The sequence below is a fragment of the Chiloscyllium punctatum genome, chromosome 16 (genome assembly GCF_047496795.1).
Source record: "Chiloscyllium punctatum isolate Juve2018m chromosome 16, sChiPun1.3, whole genome shotgun sequence".
Taxonomy (NCBI): Eukaryota; Metazoa; Chordata; class Chondrichthyes; order Orectolobiformes; family Hemiscylliidae; genus Chiloscyllium; species Chiloscyllium punctatum.
Genome location: NC_092754.1, coordinates 78,980,591 through 79,006,808, shown reverse-complemented (window position 1 = coordinate 79,006,808; position 26,218 = coordinate 78,980,591). Strand labels below are relative to the sequence as shown.

Genomic DNA, 26,218 nt, shown 5'->3' with positions numbered 1-26,218 from the left:
TGATTTCGTTTATGCGAAGGTTGGTAGGGTGGAAGGTGAGCACCAGGGGCGTTTTGTCCTTGTTATGTTTGAAGGGGTGGGGTCTGAGTGCAGAGGTGTGGGTTGTGGACGAGATGCATTGGAGGGCATCTTTAACCATGTGGGAAGGGAAATTGTGGTCTCTAAAGAAGGAGGCCACCTGGTGTGTTGTGTGGTGAAACTGATCCTCCTGGGAGCAGATACAGCAGAGGCGGAGGAATTGGGAATACCGGATGGCATTTTTGCAAGAGGTAGGGTGGGAACAGGTGTAATCCAGGTAGCTGTGGGAGTCGGTGGGTTTGTAAAAAATATCAGTGTCAAGTCGATCATTATTAATGGAGATGGAGAGGTGTAGGAAGGGGAGGGTGGTGTCAGAGATGGTCCAGGTAAATTTAAGGTCAGGGTGGAATGTGTTGGTGAAGTTGATGAATTGCTCAACCTCCTCGCAGGAACACGAGGTGGCACCAATGCGGTCATCAATGTAGCGGAGGAAGAGGTGGGGAGTGGTGCTGGTGTAACTATGGAAGATCAACTGTTCTACATAGCCAACAAAGAGACAGGCATAGCTGGGGACCTTACGTGTTCCAATGGCTACCCTCTTGTTCTGGATGAAGTGAGAGAATTCAAAGGAGAACTTGTTAAGGGTGAGGACCAGTTCAGCCAAATGAATGAGAGTGTTGGTGTAAGGGTACTGTTGGGGAAGTCGGGAGAGGAAAAAATGGAGGGCTTGGAGGCCCTGGTCATGGCGGATCGAGGTGTAGAGGGATTGGATATCCATGGTGAAGATGAGGCATTAGGGGCCGGGGGAACTGAAGTCTTGGAGGAGGTGGAGGGCGTGGGTGGTGTCTCGAATGTATGTGGGGAGTTCCTAGACTAGGGGGATAGGACAGTGTCGTGGTAGGTAGAGATGAGTTCAGTGGGGCAGGAGCATGTTGAGACAATGGGTCGGCCAGGGTGGTCAGGCTTGTGGATCTTGGGAAGGAGGTGGAACCGGGCAGTGCGGGGTTCCCGGACTGTGAGGTTGGAAGCTGTGGGTGGGAGATTTCCTGAGGCGATAAGGTTCTGCATGGTCTGGGAGATGATGGTTTGGTGATGGGGGTGTGGGGTCATGGTCGAGGGGGCAGGAGGAAGAGGTGTCCTCGAGTTGGCGTTTGGTTCAGCGGTGTAAAGGTTAGTGTGCCAGACTACCACTGCGCCCCCTTTATCTGCTGGCTTGATGGTGAGGTTGGGATTAGAGCAAAAGGATTGGAGGGCTGCGCGTTGTGAGAGTGAGAGGTTTTAGTGGGGGAGGGGGGATGACAGGTTGAGGCGGTTAATGTCCCGGCGGCAGTTGGAAATGAAGAGGTCGAGGGCAGGTAATAGGCCAGCGCGAGGTGTCCAGGTGGATGCAGTGTGTTGGACATGGGCAAAGGGGTCCTCGGAAGGTGGGCCGGAGTCTTGATTGTGAAAGTAAGCTCGGAGGCGGAGGCAACAGAAGAATTGTTCAATGTCACGGCATGTATTAAATTCATTGATGAGTGGACGGAGGGGGATGAAGATGAGTCCTTTGCTAAGATCTGATCGTTCGTCCCCAGTGAGGGGAAGGTCTGGAGGGATGGTGAAAACTCGGCAGGTCTGGGAGCTGGGATCTGGTGTGAGTGTGGAGCTGGGAGTAGGGGCGGAGCCTGTAAATGGAGTGGGGGAAATGGAGGTGGAGTCATGAGCAGGGTTCCACCCCCATTCCCCCCATGCTGACGTCATCATCCTAGGAAAAATACCTCCATTGCCTACCTTTCTAATCCTCTGATCATCTTGTATATCTCTATCAAATCCCCTCTCGCCTTGTTCTTGCCAATGAGAAGAGTTTCAAGTCTCTCAGCCTTTCCTCACAAGACCTTCTCTCCAGACCAGGCAATGTTCTGGTAAATCTCCTCTGCACATTTTCTAATGTTTCCAGATCCTTCCCGAAATATGGGCACCAGAACTGAACACAATATTCCAAGTGTAGCTGCACCAGCATTTTGTATACTTGCAGTATGGTATTTCAATCCCTCCATGAATGAAGCCGAACACACCGTTTACCGCCTTAACAGCGCTATCAACCTGGGTGGCAACTTTCAGGGATCTATGTACATGGACTCAAAGATCCCTCTGCACACCACACTACCAAGATTTTTTCCATTGACCCAGTATTCAGCCTTCCTGATATTCTTCTCAAAGTGCATCACCTCACATTTAGTTGCATTGAACTCTATATTTGCCACCTCTCAGCCCAATTCTGCAGTTTATCCAAGTCCGCTTGCAACCTGTAACATTCTTCCACATTGTCCACTACTACACTGACTTTAGTGTCATCTGCAAATTTCCTAATCCATTCACCTATACCTGCAGTGGTCCCAAAACAGATCCTGGTGGCACATGACCAGTAACTGGACTCATCACGTTTGCCTCATACGCGAAAGGTCCCCAGTTTGAAACTGGGCAGAAACTGCTTTGTTATTCAACTGCAGAATTTTACATGGACAAGAACGGAGCTTTCTTGCTTGCTTTCCCATCTGCAAACCTGCCTTCGAATTTGCTTGAACAAATCTGCTCTCGTAGTGAGACTTGTTTCTATGCCTCTGCATTTTCTCCAACAGCCTACCATGTGGAACCTTGTCAAAGGCTTTACTTTTGTCCATGTATACCACGTCAAATGCCCTACCCTTATCTACAAGCTTGGTGACCGTCTCAAAAAACTCAGAGGTTTGTGAGACATGACCTGCCCTTGACAAAACCAAGTTGACTATCTGAAATCAAATTGATGTTTGCCAGATGATTTTAAATCTTATAATCCTTTCCTAAACCTTTCCTACAACAGAAGTAAGGCTCACTGGTCTATAATTACCTGGATCATCTCTCCTGACCTTCTTGAACAAGGACACAACATTTGCAATCTTCCACTGCTCTGGTACGAAATCTGCAGACAATGACAACTCAAATATCTAAGCCAAAGGCTATGCTACCTTCTCCCTAGCTTTTCAGAGAATCGTCGGATAAATCCCATCCAGCCCAGAGGACTTGTCTATTTTCACTCCTTCCATCATTGATAACACCTGTTCGTAACTAACCTTGATGATTTCTAGTCTAATATCTCACACCTCATTCTCCTCCTCTACAATATTCTCCTTTTCCTGAGTGAAAACTGATGAGAAATGTTCATTTAGCATCTCTCCGATCTCCACAGGGTCAACACTCACCTTCCCATTCTGTCTGTGATTGGCCCTATTCCTACCCTAATCATCTTTTTATTCCTCACATACCTATAGAAAGCTCTAGGGTTCTCCTTTATTCTATGTGTTAAAGACTGGTCGTGTCCTCTCTTTGCTCTTTTTAACTCTCTCTTTAAATCCTTCTCAGCTGATCTGTAATTCTCCATCTCCTCATCTGAACCATCTTGCCTCATCAACACTTAAAAGCTTCCTTCTTCTTCGTAACAAGAGATGCAGTTTCCACAGTAAACCAAGGTTCCCTTACCTTATCACTTCCTCCTGCCTGACAGGGACATACCTATCAAGGACATGCAATATCTGTTCCTTAAACCAACTCCACATTTCCATTGTCTGAATTCCCTGTATTTTGCTACCCCATTCTGTGCATCTAATTCTTGCCTAATAGCATTATAATTGCCCTTGCCCGATCAATAACTCTTGACCTGTGGCATGTACTAATTCCTTTCCATCACTAAACTAAACTTAACTGAATTATGGTCACTCTCTCCAAAGTGCTCACCTACAACTAAATCAAACACCTAGTCTGGTTCATTACCAAGGACCAGATCCAATGTGGCCTCCCCTCTTGTCGGCCCTTCAACATACTGTGTCAGGAAACCCTCCTGTACACATTAGATAAAAACCGATCCATCCAACGTATTAGATTAATAACATGTCCAGTCAATTTTGGGGAAGTTAAAGTCCCTCATGTTGACCACCCTGTTACTTTCACTCCTATCCAGAATAATTTTGCTAATCCTCTCTTCCACCTCCCTGGAACTCTGCAGAGGCCTATATATAAAATAAATTCCAAGCAGTGTGACCTCTCCTCTTCTGTTTCTAACCTCAGCCCACACTACCTCAGGAGACTAATCCTCATCAAAAGTTCTCTCAGCCACCGTTATACACTCCTCGACTAACGTGACATGCATGGACCCATTGCAGAGCTTCAAACTCCATGAGGCAGCCATACTCTGTGACAGAGAGACTCAGTCTGGAACCTCCTCTGTCCTTAAGACCTTATGCTCTGTCTGTGCCCCTCCATTTCCCCTTTGCACATTCCCTTTCCAACCCATCCCACTTGCATCACTCCACGAATGGTGCTGTCAAGGGCAGAAGTCTATGGAATACCCTCCCTCACCTTCTCTATCCTCCTTTTAAGATGTATTTTAAAATCATTCTCTTTAATCAATATTTTGATCATCCATGAAGCACCTTGGGAGATTTGCCATTGTAAAAGATTCCATTCAATGCAAATAGTTGTTGTTATTGCTGTACATTCGGAGAAACTGGAATGATGCATTCAAAATTCCAACAAGAAAGTCACTGACAGATGTTGTGTGCAGGCCACCAAATAATAACATCACATTGGGATGGGCAATAAACAAAGAAATAACTATTGCCGGTAAAATGGTACAGCTATTATCATGGGTGATTTTAATCTACATGTAGTTTGGTCGAACCAGCTCAGTCAGGGTAGCCTTGAGTTTATTAAGTGTATCCATGATAGTTTTCTTGAACAGTATGAAATGGAACTGACAAGGGAGCAATCTATCCAGTATCTGGCCCTGTGCAATGAGACAGGAATAATTAATGACCTCAGAGTTAGGGATCCTCTTGAAAGAAGTGATCACTGTATGGTTGAATTTAGAATACATATGGAGAATGTGAAGATAAAATCTAACACCTGGGTCCTGTGCTTCAAAACAGGGAACTACAATAGAATGAGGGAGAACCTGGATAAAGTAGACTGGAAACAAAGATTTTATGGTGGGACAGTTGATGAGCAGTGGAAGATTTTCAGAGGCACTTTACAAAGTGCTCAGCAATGATATATTTCAGTGAAAAGGAAGGACTGTAAGAAAAGGCATACTCTGTGATGGGTATCTACGGAAAGCAATCAAATTGAAAGAGAAGGCATGCAAAGTGGCCAAAAACAGCCTGAAACTAGAACTGGGAAAACTATAAAGGTCAACAGAAAGCCACAGAAGAGCTATAAAGAAAAGTAAGATAGAACATGAGAAAAAAAACTAGCACAGACTATAAAGACAGAAAACAAAATTTTATATTGAATGAGAAAAGAGTGGCTAAAGTAAATGTTGGTCCTTTGGAAAATGAGAAGGAACATTTAATTATGGGATATCACAGTGGAGGACACTAATATCTTGCCAATAATTAGCAAAGAGACAAAGATAGGTGAGGATTTGGAAACTGTCATTATTACGGAACAGCTAGTGTTGGACTGTTGGAGTTAATTGAGCTAATGACAGAAAAGTCTTCTGACCCTGATGGAATGCATCCCAGGGTACTAAAGGAGATGCCAGGAGAAATAGCAAATGCACTGGCAGTAATTTTCCAAAATTGACTGGACTCTGTGGCAGTCCCAGCAGATTGGAAAGCAGCAAAAGTGACGGCACGTTTTTAAAAAGGAGGTGGACAAAAGGTGGGGAATTATACACCAGTTAGCTTATTCTCTGTAGTGGGAAAGATGCTTGGGTCTATTATCAAGGAAGAAATAACAGGGAATCTTAATAGCAATTGTCCCATTGGACAACAGAGCGTGGGTTCATGTAGGGCAGGTCATGCTTCACAAATCTTTTGGAATTCTATGAAGACATTTCGAGCAAGGTGGACAACAAGGACCCAGTGGATGTGGTGTACCCAGATTTCCAAAAGGCCTTCAACAAGGTGCTGTGCAAGAGGCAGTTGCATAATATAAAGGTGCATGGTGTTAGGAGTAGAGTATTAGCATGGATAGAAGATTGGTTGACTAACAGGAAGCAAAGTGTGGGGATAAATGAGTACTATTCCGGCTGGCAATCAGTGACTAATAGTGTGCCTCAGGGATCAGTGTTGGGTCTGCGATTATTTAGAATTGATACAGATGATTTGGAGTTGGGACCACATGTGGGGTATCAAAGTTTGCATATGAGACTAAGATGAGTAGCAGATCGAAGTGTGTGGAGGACTGTGAAACTTTGCAGAGGAACAGAGATACATTGAGTGAGTGGGCAATGGGCTGGCATTTGGAATAGAATGTTCATAAATGTAAAGTCATACTGTTTGGTTGGAGTAACATTAAAAAAGAGATTATTACTTGAGTTTTAAAAAGTTGCATCATTTGCTATGTAGGGGCACCTGAGTATCCTTCTGCAGGAGGGTTAGTCACCAGGTACAACAATCAACTCAGAAGGCAAATGGAATTTTAGCCTTCATTGCTGAAGGGATTGTGTTTAAAAGCAGAGGTTATGTTCCAGCAGTATTGGGTGCTGGTGAGGCCACACCTGGAGTACTGCATGCAGTTTCTGTCTCCTTACTTGCTCAAGGATGTACCGGCACTAGAGGGGGTGCAGAGGAGGTTAACTAGGTTGATTCCGGAGTTGAGGGGGTTGGCTTAACAGAGACTGAGTAGATTGGGATTATATTCATTGGAAATCAGAAGAATGGGAAACATATAAAATAATGAATGGAATGGATAAAACAGAAGTAGAGGGAATGTTTCCACTGGCAGGTGAAGCTAGGACAAGAGGGCATCACTATAAGACTAGAGGCAGCAAATTTAGGACTGAATTGAGAAGAACTTCTTGACCTCTGTGGAATTCATTGCCCAGGGAAGTAGTTGATGCTAGTTCAGTAAACGTTTTTAAAGCTAAGGTAGCTTTTTAAAAAAGAATTAATTAATTAATTAAGGGATATGGTGAGAACATTTGTAAATGGTTCTGCGTCCACAAAATGATCAGCCATGATCTTAATGAATGGCAGAGCAAGCTCAAAGGGCAGGACGGCCTTCTCCTGTTCCTAGTTCTTTTGTTATATTTTGCATTCTTCCCACACTCTTGACTTTCAGGTGCTGGTGTTAGATTAGGATGGACAAAATTGAAATTCACAGAACACCAGGTTATAGTCCAACAGGTTTATTTGGAAGGACTAGCTTTGCAGCTTCTTCATCAGGTGGTTGTGTGATTTTTAACTTTGTGTCTCACTCTTGTAACTGATAAACAGCAACAAAAGCCACGAAGCAGTGTGCATGCTCCAGGCAACAATGGGGCCCCTGGTGGTTGATGTCAGCAGAAGACCAATGGAAAGGCAGGGGCACAGCTGGAGGACCTGGCGGGGCATTTGGTCCTCCGACCAATCAGAGTAAATGAAGGACGGGACTAGACTATACCACGTGATCATCCTCATCGTGGGCGCGGATGTGCGGTACGTGTAGATGGAGAGCTTTTGGTAAGGAAAGAAATAAACAGCAGGAAGTTGGACAGAAATGGTGTTGGTATGGGCTGAGAGGCTTTACAAACATTTGGTGCACATCGGAAAATACAAATTTGAAACTTACAGTCCTGTTTTTGCAGTAAACTGGAAAATAACCTCATTGTGTGATCGCTGCCATCTTTATTCGGGGCAAAGATTCACTGGACACGTGCGCGGCTGCCAGCTTTGTTGGGGGCAAAGTTCAGAGGTATGTATGTGCAGCCCTCCCTGGTAGAGAATCAAAGGACAGGATTTACAGACCACATTCAAACCCAGAGAAATTGATGTTTTGTTTTCTTGGATTTGTTTCTTCATCCATTTAAATGATTTGGATGTGAATAGAGCCGGTACGGTTCGTAAGTTTGCAGATGACACCAAAATTGGAGGTATTGTGGACAGAGATAAAAGTTGTCTCAGAATACAATGGGATATTAGACAATAGACAATAGATGCAGGAGTAGGCCATTCAGCCCTTCGAGCCTGCACCGCCATTCAATATGATCATGGCTGATCTTTCCCAATCAGTATCCTGTTCCAGCCTTATCTCCATAACCCTTGACTCCACTATCTTTAAGAGCTCTATCCAATTCTTTCTTAAATGAATCCAGAGACTGGGCCTCCACTGCCCTCTGGGGCAGAGCATTCCACACAGCCACCACTCTCTGGGTGAAATAGTTTCTCCTCATCTCTATCCTAAATGGTCTACCCCGTATTTTTAAGTTGTGTCCTCTGGTTCGGCACTCCCCCATCAGTGGAAATATGTTTCCTCCTGATAGAGTGTCCAATCCTTTCATAATCCTATACGTTTCAATCAGATCCCCTCTCAGTCTTCTAAACTCAAGGGTATACAAGCCCAGTCGCTTCAGTCTTTCTGTGTAAGGCAATCCTGCCATTCCAGGAATTGACCTCGTGAACCTACGCTGCACTCCCTCAATAGCCAGAATGTCTTTCCTCAAATTTGGAGACCAGAACTGTACACAGTACTCCAGGTGTGGTCTCACCAGGGCCCTGTACAGCTGCAGAAGCACCTCTTTGCTTCTATACTCAATCCCTCTTGTTATGAAGGCCAGCATGCTATCAGCCTTCTTCACGATCTGCTGTACCTGCATGCTTGCCTTCATTGACTAGTGTACAAGAACACCCAGTTCTCTCTGAACAGCCCCTTTACCTAATTTGATACCATTGAGGTAGTAATCTGCCTTCCTGTTCTTGCCACCAAAGTGGATAACCAGACATTTATCCACATTAAACTGCATCTGCCATGCATCTGCCCACTCACCTAACTTGTCCAGGTCACCCTGTAATCTCCTAACATCCTCATCACATTTCACCCTACCACCCAGCTTTGTATCATCAGCAAATTTGCTAATGATATTGCTGATACCATCTTCTATATCATTTACATATATTGTTAAAAGCTGCGGTCCCAGCACGGATCCCTGCGGTACCCCACTGGTCACTGCCTGCCATTCCGAAATGGAGCCATTAATCACTAACCTTTGTTTCCTATTAGCCAACCAATTCTCGATCCAATCTAGTACTTTGACCCCAATACCGTGCGCCCTAATTTTACTCACTAACTTCCTGTTTGGGACTTTATCAAAAGCTTTCTGATCCACTGGATCTCCCTCGTCCATCTTCCGAGTTACATCCTCAAAAAAATCAAGAAGATTAGTCAAGCATCATTTCCCCTTCATAAATCCATGCTGACTCTATCCTATCCTGTTACTATTATCCAGATGTGCCGTAATTTCATCCTTTATAATAGACTCCAGCATCTTTTCCACCACTGAGGTCAGACTAACTGGTCTATAATTTCCTGCTTTCTCCCGCCTACCCTTCTTAAAAAGTGGCACAACATTAGCCGCCCTCCAATCCTCAGGAACCAACCCCGATTCTATTGAACTCTGGAAAATAATCACCAGCGCATCCACGATTTCCCGAGCCACCTCCTCCAGTACCCTGGGATGCAGGCCATCAGGCCCCGGAGATTTATCAACCTTCAGACCTAACAGTCTCTCCAAAACCAAATCCTAGCAAATATAAATTCCCTTAAGTTCAGGTCCTTCAGCCACTGTTACCTCAGAGAGATTGCTTGTGTCTTCCCCAGTGAACACAGATCTGAAGTACCCATTTAATTCCTCTGCCATTTCTTTGTTCCCAGTAATATATTCCCCTGTTTCTGTCTTCAAGGGCCCAATTTTTGTGCTAACCATTTTTTTGCCTTGGACATACCTAAAAAAGCTTTTACTATGCTCCTTTATATTCTTGGCCAGTTTACCTTCGTACCTCATTTTTTCTCTGCGTATTTCCTTCTTACTAATCCTCTGTTGTTCTTTAAAAGCTTCCCAGTCCTCCGTTTTCCCACTTATCTTGGCTAAGTTATACTTTTTCTCTTTTAACTTTATATGTTTCTTTACTTCCCTCGTCAGCCACGGCCGCCCATGTCTCCTCCTGGGATCTTTCTTCCTTTTAGGAATGAACTGATCCTGCATCTTCTGCATTATACACAGAAATATCCGCCATTGTTCCTCCACGGTCTTCCCTGTTAAGGTATTGAACCATTGAACTTTGGCCAGTTGCTCCCTCATAGCTCCATATTTCCCTTTATTCAACTGAAATATTGTCACTTCCGATTGTACCCACTCCCTCTCAAATTGCAGATTGAAGCTTATTGTATAATGGTCACTACTTCCCAATGGCTCCTTCACTTCGAGGTCACTGACCAAGTCTGGTTCGTTACACAATACCAGATCCAGAATCGCCTTATCCCTGGTCAGCTCCAGCACCAGCTGCTCTAAAAATCCATCTCTGAGGCACTCCACAAAGTCTCTTTCTTGAGGCCCGATACCATCCTGATTCTCCCAGTCTACCTGCATGTTAAAATCCCCCATATTGATCAGATGGGCCAATGGGCTGCGGAGTGGCAGATAGGGTTTAATTTAGATAAATGTGAGATGCTGCATTTTAGAAAAGCAAATCAGAGCAGGACTCACACTGAATTGTAAGGTCTTGGAGAGTCTTGCTGAACAAAGAGACCTTGGAATGCAGGTTCATAGTTCCTTGAAAGTAGAGTCACAGGTAGATAGGACAGTGAAGAAATTGTTTGGGATTCTTCCCTTCGTTGGTCAGAGCATTGAGTAAAGGAGCTGTACAGGACATTGGTTCGGCCACTTTTGGAATATTGTGTGGAATTCTGGTCTCCCTCTTATCAGAAAGAGGCACTGGAACATGGAAGGTTTGAGAATTGATTTTTTTAAGGATGTTGCCAGGGTTGGAGGATTTGAGTTGCAGGGAGAGGCATAATATGCTGGGGCCATTTTCCCTGGAGTGTCATAGGCTGAGGTGTGATGTTGAAGAGGTTTATAAAATCGTGAGGGGCATGGATAGCGTAAATAGACAAGGTGTTTACCCTGGGGTGGTGGAACCCAGAACGAGAGGATATAGGTTTAGGGTGAGAGGGGAAAATTCAAAAGGAGCCTAAAGGTCAACCAAAATTGTAACATTTAAAAGGCATTTGAATAGGAAGGGTTCAGAGTGATGTCAGTCAAGTGCTGGCAAATGGGAATAGTTTAGGTTAGAATATCTGGTTTGCAAAGATGGGTTGGACTGAAGAGTTTGTTTTTGTGCTAGACATCTCTGACTGTGGGATCATAAAAGTGAACACTGCTCTGATTCACCTCTGGGCTCCTTGATGTCCACCTGTTCATTATCTAGCTTCCTCAGTCTCACATGAGTGTATTTTTGCCACATTTAGTATTTTACTACTACATTCACAGACCTTTTTGGAAATGGATTATCCACTGCTGCCTGACTCCTGACCGTATGCTGCTCCATTATCAGGTTATTTTTTCCACAATATCTTTGACAGTCAAGAATTCTTTTTTCCAATAGGGAGTGGATTTTTCTTCCATTTCTGACAGTCAAATTCTGCACCATTTTCATTCCCTATAATTCATATTGCACTCCCTGAAACATCATGTGTATTTCTCCTACAGATGCCAGTGATCATTGCCAAAGCCCTGTTGCCTGTGGAGAGGGTGATGTTTGACTTCCTTTTACAACTGCAGTTTGAATGGTGAAGGCACTCCCACAACATGGTTGGGTAAGAGACATTACAGATTATTCACTCAGCGATAGTGAGAAGTAGAAGATATCTGTAAAAATCAACATGTTTTTAATTTCACAAAAATATTGAGAACTTTTGACATAAGGCCACAGCTGGAGAATATTATGTCCAGTGACCAAACCCATTGCCAAATAGGCAATTTTTCAGGAATGCCTTAAAGGAAGAAAGCAGATCTTAGAGGGTGGGAATTCCAGACCGTGTTGCCTTGGAATCTATAGAAAGAGTCACACAGCTGAACTCACAAATAAACACATCATTGGGAGTCTAAACTAAAATAAGTTATTGAGATATGAAAGGGTGTGTGGTGCAGGAAGATAGGAATGATTACAGCCAGGAATTAAATAAAGTGTGTGAAAGTAAATTGTTGTTGCTTATAAATGGGAGCCTTTTGATGGATCAGCAAGTTCTGGTACAAGTGAGCTTTTGGGCGGTAGAGTTTTCAATATTCTGGAGATTAAAGGGAGGATGATTGTGGGATGCTGGCCAGGAGTGGGTTTAGATAATGAAATCTAGAGTTAACAAAATGAATGAATGAGAGTTTCAGTAAATGAGCTGAGACTGTGGTGAGGTCCGGTGATATCACTGAAGTCGAATTAGTGGTCTTCGAGTGGGACTGGGCTGTCACCCTCACCTCACCTCTGGAATTCAGCTGTTTGTCAGTTTGTGAACGGAGGAACGGAGTGGTCCTGGCAGAACCCAAACTGGGTGTCACAGAAGGTTATTGCTGAGCAGCTGCGTGACAGCACTGTTGATGACACCTTCCATCACTTCACTGCTGAGCGAGTGTCGACTGATGGATGGAAATTGGCTGGGTTGGCTCTGTCCTGCGTTTATGTGTTGAACATCCCTAAGAAATGTTCCACAATGTCAGGAGGTGACAGTGCTGGACTTGTCTTGTTAAGCAGCAATTTCTGGAGCACAGCCATCAGTATTATTGCCACAATGTTTTTTAGGGCCGACAGCCTTTATACTACTTCTCCATTTCTTGATCTGATTTGAAATAAGTTTTCAACCAAGTTGATTCACGTGTGTGATGTCAGGGACCAATGAAGAAGGCTCATCCACTTGGCACTGCTGGCTGAAGATTGTTGCAAATGCTGTTGTCTTGTCTGTTGCACGGATGTGTGAGACCCCTCCATCGGTAAGGGTGGGGATATTTGTGATGCTTCCTTCAGTGAGTTGTTTAATTGTCCATCACCATTCCTGTCTCGGTGTGGCAGAACTGCAGAGCTCCGATCTGATCCATTGGTTGTTGGATCACATAGTTCTATTTGGTGTTGCTTGCACTGTTTGGCATGCAGGTTGGGTAGCTTGGGGACATTTTTAGGTATGCCTGGTATTGCTCCTGCGGAATTCTCCATTGAACTAGGGTTGATCCCCTGGCTTGATGTTAATGGTTGAATGGGGATATACCAGGCCATGAGATTTCAGATTGGGCTGGAGTACAGTTCTGCTGCTGCTGTTGGCCCACAGTGAGACAGAAGTTGCAGGGTCAAGAGGGCTGATTGTATTGTTGTATTTTTCAGTGCATTAGTAGATGTAATGTGGGCCATCCAGTTTCATTCCTTTGTTGAGACTGTGCAGTGATTAATACAATGAGTGATTTGATGGGCCACTGTCAGGGATGCAACTATTAAAAAAAGGATTTGTGATTTACACATGAAAGAAGTGAAACTATCATGGTATTCGAACAGATGAAAGACTCAACAGACAATCAAGGTATTTTTCAATGGATAATTTCAGTTACATCACACTAAATTTTTGCTATAAATTCTGTGCCTTAGAATTGTGCCCTCCACAATCACCTGATGAAGGAGCGGTGCTCCGAAAGCTAGTGTGTTTCCAAATAATCCTGATGGACTATAACCTGGTGTTGTGTGATTATTAACTGAAAATATTACAACACTACTAACAGGACTGCATGTAAACAGGCTCAGTCCAGTTAATCAATACATTCAGAAGGATTTCCTCCAAGTTTGAAGATGCAATATTCGTCAAAACCGTCAACTTCAACCTGCAAGATTGTTATTAACAAAACTTCAGGCTGACACAAATCTCCCCACCCCACTGCAATGTGGTATCCTGGGCCCGGCCCACGAATTGGAACTTGGACATTTGTGGACTGTGATCTCAAAGGAAGGGAGCAAACACAATTCTGACAGATTAGTCCTCAAAGATGAGTAGCAAGTTTGAGACAAGGCAGGTGGTATACCATCTTACACTTAGCTTAATTGCATTTCTTAATTACAGTCATGGTTTGCAAAGTATAAAGAACTATGTGTTTGTTTTCCATGGTTGGGGAGTTTTATCCAAATTGATCACAGTTGCTGCCTCTCGCTCCCCAAGTCAAATCATAGGATTGATAACAAAACAATAAACTGCAGGTGCTGGAGATCTGAATCCCAGAAACAAAGTGCTGGAGAAACTCAGCAGTTCTGAAGGCATTGGTGAAGAGAAAAATAATGTTACATTTCAATTTCAGAGACTCTTTGTCTGAACGGAAAAATGGTCATGAGACTTGGAGCTTCCAATGTTTTATTCCCCTCAGAGATGCTGCTGGACCTGCAGTTCTCCAGTATTGTGCTTTCTATAGTGAACTTTATTTACAAAACAGATCGGAAAAATACTAATCTCTGAAAGTGAAAGGTTCATTGCAAACATGAGCATAGTTTCCACACTTGAGTTACACAAGCACGTCTCAGTTTAAAAACAAGATTTAACTAAAAATAATATTTCATCTCAAAATTAACCAAGTTACACCAGTAATAAAGCTCATCCACCCAATCAGGCACTTCAGCCCAACATCCTGCAGTGTTACACACAGCCACCTTCACCAAAGAATGATTATATATCGCAAAATTGAAGGCCAAGAGCATGTCTCTTTAAAGGAGCTGAAGTCAAACTCAATTTTTGGAAGGATTTTTATTAAACCTGATTGAACATTTAAATCTCAGAGCATAATCTTTGTTTAAAAAAGCATAGTGTGTGGGAAACATCCCACATCTTGTTAAAGGTTCAGTTCAGCCTGATACATAGAGCCAAAGGTCAAGCAAACATCACACTTTCCATTCACTTCTACAAAGGGCTGACATCACATTTCTTCAGGATTTTAAGTATTTTATAAATTGTTTGTGAAATCAATTGTCACGTTAAAGAACTGGACAATACATGTCATTGTATACAATAAGAGTGAAGCCTGTGACAGCAGATTTATCTTTGGAGGGCAGTGTGTGTGCTTTCTAAATTCTGGAAGCACTTTGGGAGACTGTTCCCAGATGGTGATAGTAAGCATATCTGGAATGCACTGTTTAGATTTGGGAATCCATGGGAATCAATCTGTGGTTTCACTAATACTTGGCTTGCGTTGTTGGTGAACAGTAAGCAATTCATAAAGTTACTTATGTATTGTTGTTGACTACCTGAATGGTATTCAAATTGACCAGATTGCCTTCAACAGTGTGAATGCATCTATTGTAAATATTTGGAATATTCCACAACTGCCCAGTGCTTGGCAAATTCAGGGGGGACAAAAAATCACATGGAGTAATTTGAAATTAAGAATCCAAGAGGACTTAACCACTGAAGTATTCAATTCAAATAGTTAAATGGAGTGCTCACATTTAAAATACCTGTTATCCATAGGAATGGATGGACTGACAGAATTGGGATCAAATTCCTAGCTGGGGAGTGTGAAATGTGCTTTGATAAAGCCACCTACATTTCCCAACAATAATTTGGCAAGCTCGGAAATTTAAAAAACAATACGAGCTTCATTGCTGCTCCAGTCGGGTCACAAACTCTGTGAAAAAAATAACAATGTTCAGGTTTATTGCATACACTCTGAAACACATGTTTCTTCTACAGATCCTGCAAGTTTCCCCAATGAGCATAGTCCATCCAAATGATGTTGCTAACTTTGGCCAACTCATTTCTTTCCGAGCCTCTATAACCTGAAGAATGACCAGAAGCAATTACTCCACATATGTGGGAACATTACCGACGAGGATTTTTTCCTTCAGAATTGACTTCCATATATTCAGTGCCCAGAACAGATAAAAAGCTTGTTACCTTTTATAGAGCAATGATTCAGTGGGAGTAAAACGCCAACCTTTTCTTGCTTAACAATCACGCTGCCTAAGTTTTAAACATGAACACTTCTTAATAGTTCACCAGATCCTAACAAAATATTTTGTGTGAAACAAATCACATGATACATAGTTATTCAGATAATAAAACAAGTTTGTTCATTGAAGAACCCAGAGGAAAAGGTCATGAAACAATGTGATATACCTCAATCATCATTTCAAGTGCATTCTCTGCATAAATCCTCCTTTTCCTCCTCGAAGCATTCAACTTCTTGAATAATTGAGAGAATGAAGTCGCAGTTGTACAACACAAAATCAGACCCTTCAGTCCAACTTGCCCATGCTGACCAGATCTCCAAAATTAATCTAGTCCCATTTGCCAGCTTTTGATCCATGTCCATCTTTAACCCTTTCTACTGATTATCAGTTTATTTTACATTATCAGCACTTGAAATACTGACTTTTTTTTTCCCAACATTGGTTAAAGAAATCATAAGTTCATTCATCCAAGTTAATTTTATAATCTTTCACAAAGAAACAAGTGAGAACAACAGAGAGCTGAGTGCAAAACAAAATACTGCAGCTGTGCGATATCTGGGAACACTGTAAAGGTAAGGCACTGATACTGCACAAGTTTGTCAGCACAGTTTCAATTACTGACAATAATTTAGTAATGTCTTAGCCTTCACACAGTTAACGTAAATGTGAGATATCTGAATTTCATGAATTGGTTCGTATTGCACTTTGAGAAGATTAAACCAAGAATAATTTTTGTTGATCAAAGGAAAAAGTGATGACCAAAGAAGTGGACATCAGAGTCGAAAAGTGTCATGCTGGAAAAGCACAGCAACTCAGGCAGCATCCGAGAAGCAGGAGAGTTGATGTTTCGGGCATAAGCCCTTCATCAGGAATCACAGGTTTCAGAAAAATTACTGGCATAGACTTATGCCAATACATATGTAGAAGGGCCAGAGCATGTTACTATCAGATTAGAGACTAATTTCAGATTTGGTACCGTTCAGTGCAACATTTCAGTCTGATATTTACATATGTACCTAAAAGAGAAGTTGTCTAAACTTACAAGCTCTAGAATTATTATACAATTAAACCTAAAAATAAAGCTGGTGAACAAGAATGGCAAAGTGAAGTCCCATCAGTATTGCCTTGGGCAGTGTCAAGTAAGAATTTGAGAACACAGTTGCCACTTTGGTGTAACCTGCAGTCTGGCCAAATTGCAGCAAAGATCTGTTCAGTTTTATCTGCAACCTATTGAATGGAAAATCCTCCTTGCACAATAATGAGGCAGCATTTTGGGATGTCATTTTTAAAATATATTATTTTCAAAGTTACTCACAATTAAGAGTGATCGCTTGGTGCTGTCTGCATAACACAGTACGAAAAGGAGTTAACAAAAAAAAACATTATAACCCAAATTCAGAGTCACTAATTTATTGATATTGCATGGGTCCAGCATTTAAAAGTAATCAATTTTTAAAAATAAATTCAGATACATTTGCTAACTATATTGGAGTACAGTCAAGTTTCTTAGTGACCAGTGACAGGATTGGACAGAGTCCACATGGATTTAAGAGAGGGGAATTAAACTTAGCAAATCAACTAAAAGAATCGACAGAGTCGAATATTAAAGAAAGAAATTGCAGGACATTTGGAAAAGCTTATCATTAAACATGGTAGACTGGGTTTTGTGAAAGAGAAACTGTATTTGACAAATTTAGCGACAGTTCATTGAGGAGGTAACAAGCAGGGCTGATAAAGTGTAATCGAATTATGTTCTGTATTTGGATTTTAAAAGTGTAAATGATAAGGTGCTAAATAAAAGTTAATTGCACAATTTAGGAGCTCATGGTATCGGGGTAATGTATTAGCATGGATTGAGGATTGGTTAACCACACTGGCTGTTGCTGAGACTTCACTTGGAGTACTGTATACAATGTTAGCTCCCATGTTTAATAAAGGATAAACTAACATCGGACACCATTCAAAAAAGATTCACTTAGCTACTTTGAGGACAAAAGGGTTGACTGATCAAGAATAGATAAGCAGGGGTGATCTTATGGAAACAAGGTTCTGAGGAGCTTGACAGGGCAGATGTTGACTAGATATTCTAGCACCAGTGAAGTCTCAAAGCAGGGGACATTACATAAGGGAACATTCATTTTAGAAAATGTAAAGAATTTTTTCTCTCAATGAATGGTTAGAATTTTCTCGCCCAAACAATTGTGAAAGTTAAATGTGGGAGGGGAATGGTTGGGTTACTCTTCGGAGGGTTGTTCTGGCTTGTTGGGCAGAAAGGCCTGTTCCCACATAGTAGGGAATCTGTGACTCTGTCTCAAATTATTTTAAAAGAGGGCAGATAGATTTTTGAAATATTGAGCAGTTGAGGGCTATGCGGATCAAGCATAAAAGAGGTGTTGAGGTCTGGATTGGCCCAGCCATGATCTGATAGAATAGGGGAAGAAGGTGAAGGCAATGAATGCCCTACTCCTGCTCCGATTCCTTGAGGCTCCGTTTCATGTTTTTTGTTTCTAAAGAAGAGCATGATATAATGTGCTAAAGATCTCAGATGTTGTGAAAAGCAGTGAAAATGGTGTGTTTATGTACAGGTTCAGATGGCATTGATTCATCAATCACAGCTATACAGTCATGAGTGGGAAGGCAATTCCCTCCGTGAATAAAGGAAATCTACTGCAGAGCTCACACACAGGGAATTCCTACCCTCAGTAAACTCTCCCATCACATTACCCAACATGTCTGCAAAAGCAGGACACACTGCGCATGCTCTAGCCAACAAAGTGACCCGCGGGTGATTGATATCAGCGCCGGACCAATGAAAGAACGGTGGGCGGATCTGGATGACCGAAAGGGATGTTGGTCCTCCAACCAATCAAAGTGAAAGAAAGGCGGTGCTAAGCCAAACCATGTGATCACCCTCGCGCGCGGCGCAGAGTCTCTGTAATGAATGTTTGGGAAGTTATGGAGAGAAAGGATACGGTAAGAAAATAAATAAACAGGGAAACGGGATAAAAACTGTGTTGCTATGAGCGGAGAAGTTTTACAAACAAATTGTGCACGTCGGAAAATACAAATTTGAACGTCTCAGTCCCGTGTTTGCAGTAAATTAGTAAATGCAGACCTGAGTGAGCGCCGCCATCTTTATTCGGGACAACGATTCACTGGACATGTGCGGAGCCGCCATCTTTGTAAGGGGCAAGGTGAAGCCAGGCGCATGTGCAGCCTTTCTCTCGGATAATGTCTTTGGGACCATAACAGCCAATACTGCTCTGATTCACCTCTGGGCTCCCTCATAACCACTTTGTCAATATCTAGCTTCCTCAGTCTCAAACCATGGGTGTATTTTTGGTCTGTTTACTATTGTATTATTACTTTTGTAAATGAGTTTTTCACTGCGGCCCAGCCCCTGACCATGTACTACTCTATTATCAGATTACTTTTTTCTTGAATATTTTTAACAGTAAAGAATTCTTTTTTCCAATAAGCGAGTGGATTTTCCTTCCATTTCTGACTATCAAATTCTGCACCATTTTCATTCCCTGTAATCTGTTTTGCACTCCCTGAATCATCAACTGTGTTTCTCCTTCCACAGATACCAGTGATTAATGCCAAAGTCCTGTTGCCTGTGAAGAGGGTGATGTTTGACTTTCATGTACAGCTGCAGTTTGTGTGGTGAAGGTGCTCCTAAAATATGGTTGGGTAAGTGGCATTATAGATTATTATTTCAGCAACAGTGATAATTTGAAAATAATGTCCAAATCAACAACAGTTTGTATTTTTATTATCATGCTTATAATTTCACAAAAGTACGATTGAGAACTTTAGACATAAGGCCATAGATGGAGATATTAGATCAGGTGACCAAAAGCATTGCCGAAAAGCAGGTTTTGAGGGATGTCTTAAAGGTGGAAAGCAGACCTGTGAGGTTTTGGCTGCGAATTTCAGACCATGCTGCTTCAGAAACTGTCGAAACAGCCACACAGGTGAAGTAATGAATTAACAAATGGTTGGGAATCTCGAAGAAAATGGGTTGTCGAGGTCTCAGTGTGTGTAGTACAGGGAGCTCGGGATTATTACAGCCAGAAATTAAATCAAGTGTGAGAATTTTAAATTGAGGGATATTGGCCAGGTGCTGGCAAGTGAGACTAGATTGGGTTGGAGTATCTGGTCGGCATGGACGGGTTGGACCGAAGGGTCTGTTTCCTTGCTGTACATCTCTATGGCTGTATGCTGTTGATTATAATTAGGAGCCTTTTGATGAATCAACAAGCAGAGATTTCGACTTTCTTGAGATGACAGGGAGATTGAATGTGGGAAGCTGGCCCTGAGTGTGTTTGGAAAATGAAGTCTGGAGACAACACAAGGTGGATGATACAAGGGTAGAATCAGCTTGAAATAGTGGTCTTGGAGTCGGACCGGGCTGTCACCCTCACCTCACCTCTGGGATTCAGCTGGTTGCCTGATTGTGAATCAGGGCGGTAGCACAATCGGGAGCTGTGTGGCTCTGGTGGAGCCTAAAATGAGTGTCGCTGAGCTGACTGTTGCTGAGCAGCTGCTGCTTGGTAGCCCTATTGATGACATCTTCCATCACTTTACTGCTGGCCGAGTGTGCACTGATAAATGGAAATTGGCTGGGTTGGATTGCCCTGTGTTTTTGTGTTGAAGATCCCTGGGCAATGTTCCACATTGTCGGTAGATGCCAGTGCTGGCTTGGTGGGTGGCAAGTTCTGGAGCACAAACCATTAGTATTATTGCCAGAATATTATTGCCCGTAGCCTTTGCACTACTTAAGCATTTCTTGATGTTATTCAAACTCAACTGAACTGGTTTAAAACTCACATCTGTGATGTTGGAAACCACTGGAGAAGGCTGAGATGGATCATCCCACTTTACACTTCTGGCTGAAAATTGCAGCAAATGCTGTCATCTTATCTGGTGCATGGATGTGTGAGGCCCCTCCATCAGTAAGGGTGGGGATATCTGTGATGCTTCCTGCAGTGAGTTGTTTAATTGTCCATCACCGTTCACAACTGGGTGTGGCAGAACTGCAGAGTTCCAATCTGTTCCATTGGATGTAGGATCACTTAGCTTTGTTGCTTGCTGCTGATGCTGTTTGATATGCAGGTAGTTCTGTTTTATGGCATCACCAGGTTGGCACTTCATTTTTAAGTCTGCCTGGTGCTTCTCATGGCATGCCCTCCTTTCCTGTCCATTGTGATGGGTGCGAGCAGGATTTACAAACCCATGAGATTACAGATTGTGCTGGAGTACAGTTCTGCTGCTGTTGATGTCCCACAGTGCCTCATAGATACCCAGTTTTGAGATCCTACATCTCTTCGAAGTCTGTCTCATTTAGAACCTCCACTTAACACAATGGAAGTTTTTCTCAACTTTAAGGCAAGACTTTGTCTCCAAAAGGAATGTGTGATGGTCGCTCTTACCGATACTGTCATAGACAGATGTATCTGCAACTGGTCAATTCATAACAATGAGATAAAGTATGTTTTTCCCTCACCACCCACTGTTGAGCAGCTATGTTCTTTAGGACCTGGCCAGCTCAGTCAGTAATTCTGTTGCAGAGTTAATCTCGATTGTGGACATTGAAATCCTGTACCCAGAGTACATTTGACACCATTTTATTGCCTCGGTGCTTCCTCCAAATGTTGTTCAACATGAAGGAGAAGTAATTCATCAGCCAAGCAAGGACGGGATGTGGTAATCAGCAGTAGCCATGAGACTTCCTGGTCTCCGGAGCCAATGCTGTGTACTCCCAGGGCAAATCCTCCCTCTCTATACACCACTGTGCCACCACCTCTGCCTGGTATGTCATGCCAGTGGGACAGGACATATCCAGAGATTTCAGGACAAAGTGAAGATTGCAGATGCTGGAGGTCAGAGTCAAGAGTCTGGTGCTGGAAAAGCACAGCAGGTCAGGCTGATGAAGGGCTTAGGCTCGAAACATCGATTCTCCTGCTCCTCGGATGCTGCCTGACCTGTTGTGCTTTTCCAGCACCACACTCTCGATATCTAGGGATGGTGATGGTGGTGTCTGGTCATTGTTTGTAAGGGATGATTCCGTGAGTTTGACTGTGTCAGGCTGTTCCTTGACTAGTCTGTGAGACAGCTCTCCACATTTTGGCCCCAAAAACCATATGTTAGTGAGGAGGATGTTGCACTATCGAGAGAGCTGATTCTGTGGTTGTACTTTCTGGTGCCTTGTTAGTTGCCAACTGGTCCATCCAGTTTCATTCCTGTGTTGAGACTTTGCAGTGATTAATACAGTGAGTAGCTGGCTGGGCCGCAATCAGGTCGGCAGGATTTTTTTCACCATTGACAATGGTTTCATGGAGATCAGGAGATTCCTAATACGTTGTTTTTTTCTTGAATTCAGATTCCACCATCTGCCAAGATGGGATTCGATCCAGGACTTCAGTCGTTTGTTTTTAATATTCTGGATAAAAGCTAAATACATCAGGTTTGATCACTCATTTTAAATATCACGAACCCTGGTTTTGTTTCTTTATAAAACACTGTCCATCATCCTGTCTCCTCCATCCTCCCCTCCAACAACGAGTGAGGAGCACATGGAGTTTCTCTGTCACTAAGACTGAGATAATCCGATCTGCTGTTTCTCTCCCTCCCACTAGCCCACTGAGCCAAACTGCCTCACGTGATGTTCCTGGTTTTTGTCCTAAACCTACATCTTTCTCCAGTCTCTTATCAAGCCTTATCAGAGCTCACCTTGACCCTTTACCCTAATCTCGCTAAACTCACTTTCCAACTCTCTTTCCTCCGCTGCCGCCTCATCACCCCCCCTCGCCAATTCATAGATATTGTTCCTTGTTCTGTCTGTTGGTCTTTTCTGGTTATGTCCTTCTCTCCCATTCTGTGAAAAACTGATATTTGACCTCACCATTGTTGGAAAATCCTGCTCCATCTCCATTCTCCCTTTGCTTTCTGAATTCCTTGCATTTGGTGTCCCTCAACGATCTATCCTTGGTCTCTCCTGTATCTCACGTACATAGTGCCAGGAGGTGATATCATCCAAAAACACTGTGTTAGGCTTGACATGTACACTGACGATACCCAGCTCGCTCTCCCCATTATCCCTCTCCATTACTCCACTGTTACTCAGTTATCAAACTGCTTACCACATTCCCACTACTCAATTAGCTGCAATTTCCTCCAATGAAACATTGTCAAGGTTATACCCGTTGCCTTACTGCTGAGCCCCTGCCTCCCACTGGGAACTCTGAGGCAGAACGACACTCTCAACAATATTGCTGTTATATCTGACCCCAAGGTGACCTTCTGATCAGACATCCACACAATCACAGCACCAGGAAATCCAATCTCTTAAACGTTGCTTTTCTCCACCTCACCCCAGCTCCATTGCTACTGAAATCCCTTACCCACGTCTGTGTTCCCTTATACTTGAATCCAAAACAGAACTCTTGATTCCGTAACTCAGAATATTGTTTCAGACTCCCCTCTCAGTATTTACCCTCGGACACATCCTCTCAGTATTTATCCTGTCAAACCCCTTAAGAATCCCATCTGTCTCAATGAGACCACCTCTCTTTCTCCAAAATCCAGTGAGTAGAGTTCCAAACTTTTCAGCCTTTATTTAAAAGATAATCCCTCCAAACCAGGGATCATCTCATTGAATCTTCCCTGAAATGCCTCCAATAAAGTGACACATTTCCTTATCTAAAGGGACCAAAACTGCTCTCATTACTGCAGATATGGTGGTCTCACCAGCACTTCCACACGTTACTCTCAGGTATATACTCCAAACTCTCATACTGAAAACTTTTGAAACAAACATTCGATTCCCCTTCCTGATTCCCTGTTGTAACTGTGTGGTAGCTTTCTGTGTTTCCTGAACAATTACCCCTGGTCCCTTTGTGGTGCAGCTTTCTACAGTTTCCACCATTTAAATAGTACTTTGTTCTTTTATTATCTCCTCCAAAATGAGCAACTTCCCATTTTCCCAAGTTACACCCCATCTGACAACTTGTTGCCCCCTTCTCCTGTGCATCTCTCTCTTTTCATATTCCTCTTAGACCTTTACAGTTATGCCTTTTCTAGGAGATATTCCCCCCCCCCCCCTTCCCATTCTTCCAAACATTTACTGGGAGCACTGGGCAGTGGGAAGCAGACAGTGTTACTATCTTTTTAGGGATACGCTTTGGAGTGATTGAGAAGATCTTCCTACCCATTTGTCAGGATGGAGACAACTTGCCCATCGTTTGGCATTAGCCTTTCACACCCATGCCTTATTGATGAGGCAGAGCGGCAGCACGGAATGAAAGAATATAAAGTAATTCTTGTTCCCCATATCTCACTGACCCTTGGATCATTTTCTCCAATGTGTCAAAGAACTGCTGTGTTCAGTCACATGAGATCTCAAGTTGGAATCTCCTAGAAACCCACAGATTTCCCTCTGAGTTGACTGCTGATGTCCTCTAGGGTAATATGTACAGTAATCCTGGGCCACAAGGAGGGGATGATGTGAGTTTCTAACTTGAACTGATAGTGACAGATTTTATAAACTTGTATTACGGGATATTACAGGTGGACATTCAGATGGTAATCTCAGTAAATATTCTGCTAAACTCTGATTGAATTACTCAGTACATCAGGATCTGGATATTCGCATTGTGTGTGTGAGTATTGTGTTCCAGATCAATCCAATTTGCTGCTTAAAAATTCTCCTTTGAATCATCGCATTCTCTCAAAAGGTCTCCCCAAACCTTCAATGTGTCATGTAATCCTTTTATGATGACCTGATGAGTGTAAGGTTTATTATTCGAATGTGTAATTTTTGTATAAGGATGTCTCAGAGAGGGAGCAGAATATTCTTAAAGGGGAGAATAACCATTTTGAGGGGAGGCTGTTGTTTATCGCTGTCAATGACATAGGGATAGAAGAGTTCACATTATTGGATCACTGGAATCTCTTGTGGGGTAGAATTGACCTCCATCAGAAGGATGGATTGTACTGGCACTGGAAGGGAACAGTGGCTAGTGCTATTCAGGAGGCATTAAACCAGTGAAGGAATGTGGGTAAACCCAGAGAGAGAGTGAGGGAAGAGCTAAGTATGACGCTGGTACAGTTCAGACATCAAACAGTCAAGGCAGACAAGGGCAAGGAACAGAATGAGCAGTTATACTGCATATGTTTCAATGCAGGGGGCAGAGGAGCTCAGGGTATGGTTTTGAACATCGCACTGGAATATTATAGCAATTACAGAGGCATAACTTAATGATGGATAGGACCAGCAGCTTAATGTTCCAGTGTATAGATGCTATAGCAAAGATATAAAGGGGGCAACAGAGCAGGGGGATAACATTACAGCTGGGCTTCAAGAGGGTATTCCTGGGAGTACATCCAGGCAGAACTGAGAAATAAGAAAGGGATGATCTCCTTATTGGGATGGTACTATTGACCGCCCTCCCACTTCCCCAATCGTCAGCAGGGAGTTGAGAAGCAAATTTACTAAGAGATCACTTATCTGTAAGAATAGTATGGTTGTGTACAAGACTTGACCTTCTTTGTTGTTCATTCACAGGATGAGGGTATCACTGACTGGGCCCAAAGGGCAGTAAAGAGTTATCTACATTGCTGTGGCTCTGGAGTCACATGTAGGCCAGACCAGGTAAGGATGGCAGATTCCTTCCCTGAAGGATATTAGCGAATCTGATGAGGTTTTTTTTCGGAATAATCAACAATGTATTCGTGGTCTTTAATAGATTCTTAATTCCAAATTTTTATTGAACTCACATTCCACTGACTGCCGTGACGGGATCCAAACCCTGGACCCCAGAACGTTATCTGGGTGTCTGGATTATCCATCTAGTGATAATCTCACTAGGCCATTTGGCAGGGTGAGTGACTGAGGTATCCGTGGGGCAGCACATCAGCACCAAAGATCCCATGGTCTCTGCAGAAGATAGAAAGGGCTGAGGAGGGAGATATATCCCTGGTGGTGGGGTCTGACTGTAGGTAGCAGACATTGCAGAGGTTAATGGAGATTAGTGGGTGGCAGGTGAGGACCGGGGGATTACATTCTTATTGTGGTTGGAGGGGTTGGGGGGGGGGGGAAGGCAGAGGTACAGGAAGTGGAGGATATGCGTTGGAGTGCATTGTTGATCAAGTGGGAGGGAAATGCGGTCCTTGAAAGAGGAAACCTTTCTGGGATGTCCTGGAGTGGAATTGCTTCTCCTGGGAGCAGATATGGCAGGGACAGAGGAATTGGGAGTACAGGATCACGTTTTTACAGGAATATACTCGAGGGTAATCAGGAGAGCAAAAAGGGGACTTGAAATATCTCTAGGAAATAGTTTAAGGAGAATACAAAGAGTTTCTACAAATACTTTAAGCATAAAATAATAACCAGACAGAGAATAGGACCCCTTAAAGATCAACAAGGCCATTTATGGAACAACAGGATGTGGAAGAAATACTAT

At 43.0% G+C, this 26,218-nt stretch overlaps 1 long non-coding RNA gene across 6 annotated transcripts in view; it reads left to right on the top strand.

Annotated features, from left to right (window-relative positions):
• The window catches only part of LOC140487216 (uncharacterized), a 45,775-nt gene that overhangs the window by 478 nt on the left and 19,079 nt on the right, over window positions 1-26,218 (top strand). For 3 of the 6 annotated variants that reach the window (XR_011962773.1, XR_011962774.1, XR_011962778.1), the window contains exons 1-4: window positions 18,646-18,725; window positions 19,339-19,445; window positions 22,138-22,221; window positions 25,321-25,407. This is a non-coding gene — a long non-coding RNA (uncharacterized lncRNA). Of the gene's footprint in view, window positions 1-7,254; window positions 7,708-11,497; window positions 11,605-18,645; window positions 18,726-19,338; window positions 19,446-22,137; window positions 22,222-25,320; window positions 25,408-26,218 lie in introns of those variants that run through there. The other 3 variants (XR_011962776.1, XR_011962775.1, XR_011962777.1) reach the window with 3 other exon arrangements.